Raw genomic sequence first — 10,120 nt, forward strand, 5'->3', positions numbered from 1 at the left:
CTAAAGTGGCTTTTGCGTTTATTTTTTCCAGGTCGATGCGCCACTATAGTGGCTCACTCGAGTAGCCCACTGTGTCACCATTTGAATTAAATAATCGTCTTCACAGTCATTCATATTTACGTGAAATGTTAAAGTTTAAGTATGTACAAAATATTTTTAGTAAAAAGTATAATTTAATCATTAAGGAATCTTTACGTAAATCATACGAACGTGCTTTATATACGACTAATAATTTAAAAAGTGTGTGTATCAGCTCCGACGCACGACTCGAGTTTACCCCTTTAAAACTATTGTCTTTGAACAGGTACAGAAAAAAAAGACAAGATTAAAAATAAAGACAAGAATACAATAAATACATAGAAAGATAAAATGTATGAATCGAATGCACAATCTCTTTTATACATCGCAACTTTAATTTCAATAATTTTGGACTACTCCCTGGTATCTGTAAATACATAAAAGTTATTAAAAAACATTATAAAGTAATTAGTTTCTGTATATTAAATGGATTGAAGGAACTAAGGAAAGGGGTAAAAGAATATGGTATTAATTAGGTATTTAAAAGAAACTAATTACAATTATAATGTTTATCGTAAGTGGTCTTTGGCTAGATTTTACTTGCAATGGAATGTTTACATGTTAAACATAAAAATAACATGTTTACATGTTAAACATATACTGAAAGTAAAATACCATTGCCCAGGTCTAACCACGAGGAGGTAACCGCTTCTGAAGACCCGGGATGTGCATCCTGAAGATGTCCCCATCCGAATTAAATGGAAACCAAAGAAAATAAAAACTTCGAGAACGTTTTTAATGAGCCCCACTTTTAGGCCCCACCCTAAGAGTTTTATTCGGAAAATCCTTGCAATTATTATCAAGAATGAAGAGAAAAGTGGAATACGAAATAACAAAATGATAAAGACGGAGTGAAACATGAAGAGAATTGATATAACATAGAACCTGTGAACGAATAAAATACATTAAAAATAATTATTACATGCCTGCGATGCTAAGGAGAGAAGAATAAGTAGATTAAAATTATACATTAATTTATACATTTAATATTATCTTATATTATACTTTATTATAACTTAGTCCTCTTCTGCTCCTTTTCTAGTCCTCGGCTGGTCCTATTCTGGTCCTCCACCTATTGAACCTGCAACAAAAAAAAAACAAAAGGGAATGGAAGAAGGAGAAAAGCGGGCCTTGAAACGAACCTGAAAAAGAAAAAGATACGATTATTTTAGATTTGCAAAGATTCAACGAATGATCCATGGTACCTGTAAAAACATGGAAATGCATTAACAGTGATTTTTGTCGCATCAATATAAAACGAGGAATGCATCTGAAAAGAATTTAAGTAAATCGATGATTTAATTAAAAACTAAAACACTTCAATATATTTTCAATAAATGTACATACGAAAATTACATTTTTGTGTATTTAATAGATAATCATTTCAATCTACATAAAATAAAGAAAATAATACAAAAAGTATGCAATAACGGGTTGTTCCATGGAACCTACGAACACGGAAAATACATTAAAAATAATTATAACACGTGTACGATGCTACGGGGAGAACAATAAACACAGATAAAAATTATACATTTAATTATTATAATAATAATTTCCTTATACAATCCGTTACTATAATTAAGTCCTCGTCTGGTCTTCTTCTGGTTCTCCTCTGGTCCTCCTCCTATTAAATCTGCAACAAAAAAAGGGGAATGGAAGAAGGAGAAAAGAGAGCCTGGAAACGAACCTGAAAAAGAAAAGATAAGATTATTTTAGATTTGCAAAATGCAATGAATGATTCATGGTATCTATAGAAAATTTGGCTGGTCCTCTTCTGGTCCTCGGCTGGTCCTCTTCTATTCCTCGGCTGGTCCTCTTCTATTCCTCGGCTGGTCCTCTTCTGGTTCTCGGCAGATCCTCTTTTGGTCCTCCTTCTATTAAATCTGCAACAAAAAAAGGGGAATGGAAGAAGGAGAAAAGAGGGCCTGGAAACGTACCTGAAAAAGAAAAGATAATATTATTTTAGATTTGCAAAATGCAATGAATGATCCATGGTATCTATAAAAATTTGGACTGATCCATGGTATCTGCAAGAACATAAAAGTACATTAACAATGATTTTCCTCACACATACATAAAACTAGGAATGCATCTGAATAGAAATTAAGTAACATCGATGATTTTACTGAAAAGTAACACACTTTAGTATAATTGCAATATATATACATACAAAGATTGCACATATTAAATTGAAAATATTCATAATGTGTAATCTTTTAATTTTGCAATCTACCTAAAATATAGTAAAATAAAAATAAATGTATATAATTTGGTGGTGTTCCATGGTACCTGTAAAAATAATTATATCGTACTACCATTTACCATAACTCAGTCCCTCTTTCGATTCGTTTCTCCCTTCTCTTGGACTAAGTGTTGCATTATCTACATAATTCAACCTGCCAACAAAACATTAAAAATAGGATCGTTTGGTGTGGGTGGAATTTTAGGTAAGGACATGATTCTATCCTTGGGAGTAAGATAGAATCAAGGCTCGCGTGGGCAGGGTCGCATCCCTGAAGTAGACCTTTCTTCGAAAAGAAAGAATCTACCCGCTACCCATTGAAAAAAGTACTGGAAACGAACCTGAAACAGAAAACAAAAAGATTAGTTTAGATTTGCGAAGAACCAATGAATGCATCGAAAGCATATTCCTTTTCTAGATCAAAATCCAATACTTACAAATGCATTGGAATTAATCACATCCTGAAACAAAATATAAACGAAAATTAATTCAATATATAATATAATAATTGAATAAATCTTAATACCTAAAACAATAAAAGTGACATTAAAAAACATTATAAGATAATTAGTTTCTACGAATGAAATGAAGAATGAAAAGTGGGGAAATTGTGTGTAATAGGAAATTAGAAAATGATATTATGATATTGGAGCGGGAATTCGGGAATGGTATTGCACTCTATCATGATTTTAAAGAATTTTCTATCTTTTAATGAATATCATTTATAAAATCAAATTTTCTTAATACTCGATTTATTTTAAGGAAAAATTATGTTTGGTCTTTGGTGGGTGGCATGGCAAATCCAACGATGGTCACCTGTAACAAAAAGCAAACTATTTTAATTATTACCATTCTTAATAACCATTATAAATTATTGACGAGCAAAACAAAAAAATAAAACAATAAAAATATCAAATGACCAACGAGCTATTTTCAAGATTCAACCATGCTGTCGAACTTGAAAATAACTCATTAAGTCTGTAGTTGCCCTCTTGAGCCACAATTAAGTGGGGGCCTCTTCGGCTTTTAGCCTCTTCTTTCTTCAAGCCTACTGTCGGACATTCCCTACGTGCGAGCATGAAAAGAATCTTTGACCAAAAACGTCAATCGTTCCAAAAAGTATTCGCATAATTTGGCATATTACAACGATTAATGATATAGAATTAGAATCGTCCCTGATTCTATATTATAAAAAAAAACCTAACCGACCCTAACACAACCCTGAAAAAGAAAAATGTGATTAGTAAAACATCCTGAGCTTTTTACATAGAAAATAATTATTACCTTTTGGTCGAGAGATATCTCATCGCCGAAAGGAATATTATTAACCATGTAAAGTATCGATTCTATTCTAATACCAAACCGTTATAATATGCCAAATTATGGTCGTACAATTTAGAAACGACTTAAGACATTTTCACCCAATTACTCTCAACTGCTTATAACACTAATATAAATGAAATACATTTCACATTACAATATATATGAAATAATTCCATTTATTTTCTTTCATCATACATCTTATGCAAATAATTCCGATGTTCGTTAAGGGGGTGACTCTATTTATTAATTATTACAAAATGCATTCGCGTTTCCCGTTAGCTATCCTAGCTCGTGGACAATCAACGAACTTAAAAGTTCATCGACTGTGCACATATTACACGAGCACATTTAATCGAATGTCCGAGCAGTTAATTATGCTAATCGATGACCTAATAACACTTCGCACTTTTACTATCGAGCAATATAATCGAATTGAAATAAAAATAATACTAAAAATGCAATGCATTTCTTTGCAATATTTTTATTTAAATTATTCTTTATATTAAATTATATGAAACATTTCAAAGATTAAATCGCGATAGTGCGAAGTGCTAGTTATAATACTTAAAACTAAGTATCAATTCATCAAAGGTTTTGCGGATTTGATTTCGACTCTTCTCGTTCGAGATAGAATCGAAATAGAAATGAATTTCTTAAATGGTTGCAAATCCCTTTGAATCATGATACATAATGTATATTACAGAATTGTCACAAAAAACATTTACAAGTCAAGCAGATAGAATAAAAAATAATTTTGTGACAATTCCGTATAAAACCCGGAGGTGGGGACTCGCACTGAAAAGTGCAAGTATGCCACGTGCCATTCCGGGGTCCTACCTACTTATAATTAAAGTTTCACATTCGCTCAAAAAAATACACATGCATACCCACCCACACACTCCACGGTTCTCACACATACCACCAGGGTGCAAAAGCCTAAACTAGAGAGCATGCCCCGGGGCACCTCCGACACCCTAGTTCAAACGCGTTTTCTAAATTTATGGGAGTACGTACCAATTGCTGTAATCGTCTGTCAAGGCTAGTGATTATTGCATAAATGACTAAAGCAAAAATACAAGTATAAACTAGTATATATTGCATACTAGTTATATACGAGTATATCATAGTTTCCACAAATAAATGCGGTAACCTACTATGCAAAACGATTGTTAAAAAAAAGAAATTTCGTATCGTACGCGTGACTCTACAAGTTATTTTTATTCAATAACTTTAAAAAATAATAAGCGCGGTATTATATCGCGAAACGATGTACAATGCACATTCCTAACCGCACACACATGTGCAATGTACACCGTGCAATCACTAGCACAATGACAGACGCCAAATGGGGGGGAAAAACTTAAAACTAAAAACCTATACTAACCGTTTCTCATCCATACGTGTAACACCTGGGCACACGGATAAATGAGAACGCAGAAAGTATAGGGGGGAGAAACGGGGATTAGTATATTAGTTGCTGAAAAGCCTAAACTAAAAATTGATTAATATAATAAAATGTTCTCAAATAAATCTAAGCGGGCTATGACTCTACAAGTCATTTTTAATGACTTTCAAAATGATTTTAAGAATTTAAAAAAATTAAAAAAAAATCTCGGACGACTCCTTTGATTAAGTTGGCTGTTCTAATTAAAGAACTGGGCTTTGTGCCACCACTTAATTGCCAGAGTCTATCCGTCGCGAATGGGTTTGTCTTCTTGCTCATTTTTTATTATATCGAAAAATAAAATCGCGATTAAATAAACTAAGTACGAAGCAATGCATGTAAGACATTTATTACATGCTTTATTGGACGAAATCGAGTAAATTAATACTCGATTTCACCACTACTAAACGCGAACGAAACACGTAATAAAAAAGAAAAGTGCATTAATTAATTTGCACTGTTAATTAAATGAATTTAACCGATGAGACAAGAAGACCTATCCTGAACTAATAATATAACATACAATAAAATATACAATTTCATGAGCAATTTCAAAAAAGGACTAATCTTTTTTGAAATCACTCATGTGCTCGTCAATAATTTTTGGAATAATTACAACCAGTAACTCGTGCCGATTGGGACCTTTCATCCTCGGCATGATTGAGCACCGGAGGGACTTTAAATTTTAACTCACGACCTGCTAAATGTTATATTACATATATGTGGCATTTTTTAAAATAAAATGACGCATGTATGCAATATGAACAATTAGCATTAGAAGTTCTGCGGTGGCTCCAAAACACTCCTACTTCGTAGCAAATGGTCCAGCTGCATCCCTCGTCCATCAGATCCATGGGAAATTCCTCGATGCACTTTTCCACGCACTCCCGTGACTCTAATAACGCGGTAAACGAATATAAGAAACTATAAAAGAGTTTCTTATCGCGAAACCGAAATTTTTTTATACGGCGAACAACACTGACTCTACATACGCGTATGATTCGAATTTAATTTACGCCCGGTCACTGACTCTACTTCGCGATTAAAATGTTACTTTAATTATTCGTACAAACACTGATTCTACAATCTAATTCAAAGACTGCATTGCACGCAGTCAATGCAAAGAAAAATTTCACTCCCGATACGCGGTCACTTCACTGATGCACTTCACTGACTCTACTTCGCGAACAGTCTGTACGACTGTTTTCAAATTAAAAAACTATAATTTTATACGAACAAACTCTAATGCAATTAACTGCATTGCTCGCAGTTAATTTAATATAAATCTCAAAAATAACGCGAACGCGAACGCGAACACGAACGCGAAACGCGACCGAATTTTTATTAACGAGCGAACGTGCTTCTAATCCGTGATTTTAATTATATTAAACGATCAAACACTCCCGGTACATTGCTTCGCGCACGAATTGCAATGATGATCTGAAACAGAAAATTAAGAAGAACATTAATACCGTCGTCGTAATCAAAAACTATTAAAATTTATCATAGAAAATGTTTCATAGAAAAATATACTTACTTCTAATCTTCATTGATGAATGCACGATGGGTCTCCTACCCTTAGGGTGACGATGACCGAATGCACTGACTCTACTTCGCGATAAAAATTGTATTTTAATTATTCGAACAAACATGACTCTACTTCGCGATAAAAATTGTATTTTAATTATTCGAACAAACATGACTCTACTTCGCGATAAAAATTGTATTTTTTAATTATTCGCACAAACACTGACTCTACTTCGCGATAAATTGTATATTTTAATTATTCGCACAAACACTGACTCTAATTTTTTTCAACTGCATTGCGCGCAGTTCAAAAATCAAGCACCACACTTGCTTACCTTTCTGTAAAAGAGAAAATAAGAAAACTATTAGTATCATTGTTACCATTTAAAAATTACAAGTAATTATTAAAGAAATGTTTAATGGAAAAAATGAATTTACCTTCTATCTTGATTGATGAATGCCCGATGGGTCTCCTACCCTTAAGATGACGATGCCGTAGACGATTCCAACGAAAATCAGAAACTTACGTGTTTCTTATCGCGACCACGACACTGATTCTAATTTTACAACTGCATTGCACGCAGTTCAAACACTAACACTAACACTTAGCCTTCTGAAAAGAGAGAAAAGAACAAAACGATTAGAATCATTGTTATAGTTTAAAAATTATAAGTAATTATTAATGAAATATATTTAATACAAAAATTAATTTACCTTTTATCTTCAGTGATGAATGCCTGATGGGTCTCCTACCCTTAGGATGACGATGGCACACGTATAAACCGAATAAAAGAAACTTTCGGAGTTTCTTTACCCGAAAAATTTCCGATTTTTGTTTAACGATGCAAACACTCGAGTACCTCATTGCCTACGCGCTCGATTGCAATGATGTTCTGAAACAGAAAATGAAAAAGAACGATTAATATCTTCGTCGTAATCGAAAACTATTGAAAATTTATCATAGAAAATGTTTCACAGAAAAATTATACTTACTTTTAATCTTCAGTGATGAATGCCCGATGGGTCTCCAACCCTTAGGATGACGATGGGTGGACGGTAACGAAAATAAAAAACTATAAAATAGTTTTTTATCGCGAACGCGACCGAGACGTGCTTTACCGACCGCACTGCACGTCAAAAACGTTGAAAGAATGCACAAGATTAGTGTTCCTATAAAATAAATCGAGTATTTTAATGTGGGATATAATATGAAGGTAGTATTAAAGGGAAAACAATGTAATGAATTGTAATATGATATTAATTAGGAAAATGAAGAAACTAATTATCATTACAATGTTTATGGTAAGCGGTCTTTAGCTGGATTTACTTGCAATGGAATGTTTAACATATAAAATATGTTAAACATTATACTGAAAGTAAAATACCATTGCCCAGGTCTAACCACGAGGAGGTAACCGCTTCTGAAGACCCGGGATGTGCATCCTGAAGATGTCCCCATCCGAATTAAATTGAAACCAAAGAAAATGAAATGAAAATGATCACCCCGTGAATGATTTTTAATGAGCCCCACTCTTAGGCCCCACCCTAAGAGTTTTATTCGGAAAATCTTTACAATTACTGTCGATAATGAAGAGTAAAATGGAAAACCAAATAAAAAAATGATAAAAGAGTAGTAAAACATGAATGGAATCGAAGTAACATGTAACCCGTGAACAAATAAAATACATTAAATATAAATGTTACACGCGTATAATGTGCTAAGGGGAGAAGAATAAATAGATTAAAATTACACATGTAATTATAAATTTAATTATATATTTAATTATACAAATAATTATCTTACACTATCCTTTATTATAATTAAGTCCTCATGCTGTCCTGGTATGGTCCTCGTGCTGTCCTGGTGTGGTCCTCCTCCTATGTAACCTGCAACAAAAAAAGCAAAGGGATAGGGAAGAAGTTGAAAAGTAGGCTTTTTAAAGTGAAACCTTTTACGTTTTTTTTTTAAGTGGTATCCCACCGGTTGGACTAATCCACTGACTCTAATCTATATTACGAGGAACTTACGCTGCACGTACAGTTTGCCCACCAGCACTATATTTACTGCAAGCTTGAGGAACTGAATCCCTGGGCCCGTCTTACTAATAGTGGTAGTAGACATCCCTTCTAATGCAGTTTCAGTTCCTATGCTACGTGCACATCTATGATTGCAAAATCGCGAGTTAAAAAAAGCAAAGTAAAATAAAAAAAAAAATAAAAAAAAAAGGATAGGGCGTTTCACTTTAAAAAGCTGAGGGAAGGACATGATTCTATCCTTGGGAGAAAGATAGAATCAAGGCTCGCGTGGGCAGGGTCGCATCCCTGAAGTAAATTCCTTCTTAACAAATGGCGCCCTTTGCGAAGAAGAAATCCACCCGCTACCCATTGAATTGTTTCTAAAAAAATAAAAAAATTTTATTAAACGTTTGATATTAAATTTTATGTAACAATGATTGAAAAACAATCTAAGTAATTGGTATAGTTTATAATTATGTTAAAATCCAAGAACGCAATCAAGCTGAAGACACAGTCATCTAAAATCATACAAATAAATTCATATTAAAATTATTTTCTATATTCAAAATAAGTCAATAGGAGAGTATGTAATATTTAAAATAATGTATGTATATGTTTAAGCAATTATATATATATAAGTATTAGTAGAGAATAATACATTGTTCAATACACCTTAAATAATTGTTAATTAAACGATAGAAATGTATATGTAATCTAAAAATAAAGATGTACTTTTGATGAATCTTCCTCTTCGAAATTCTACTGTAAGACTGAAACATGTCATAAAAAAGTTTTATTTTAATGAATGTTATATAATGGCTTTCCCGAAAGTTCTTATAGATGTATACGAGAAAAATTAATGTAATAAATAGAACATAAAATTATATAAGTTTGATTAACATTCTTTCAATTTGTAATTGTTAAACTATGTACATATTTTGTACGCTCTTGCGCAGTGAGACTTCGGAGGGAAGGGGTAAAATTTCGTTATGAAAACAAAAATCAAAATAATTAATATCAAAGTACGTCAAAAGGAGGAATGTTGAAATAAATATATATTCGTTAAACAATCTTCATTATAATAAGAATTCACCGTAAAATATTAAAATAATTGTTAATTAATGATGCAAGCGTCTATTGTGTCTAAAAGCTCGGAGTATATGTTTGTGATCCTCCTCCTCGAAATCCACCGTGATCTGGATCATTGTCTCTGTTAACATCTTTTGGTGAAAGTTGTTATGTAACTTTCCGAAATTGCGCATGGTATAAAGAAATCAATAAAATTAATCAGTAAAATTTAATATATAACGCTCATTTTAATATTCTTCTTATTTTTGTATAATGTTTCAACTAATGTACATATTTTGTTACGCTCTTGCGCAGTGATGACTTCGGAGGGAAGGGGTAAAATTTCGTTTATTAAAACATAAAATCAAAATTAATAATATTCAAAGTACGTCAAAAGTTAGGTAATGTTTAAATAAATA

The sequence above is a fragment of the Polistes fuscatus genome, unplaced genomic scaffold, assembly GCF_010416935.1.
Source record: "Polistes fuscatus isolate 324 unplaced genomic scaffold, CU_Pfus_HIC Scaffold1, whole genome shotgun sequence".
Classification (NCBI taxonomy): Eukaryota; Metazoa; Arthropoda; class Insecta; order Hymenoptera; family Vespidae; genus Polistes; species Polistes fuscatus.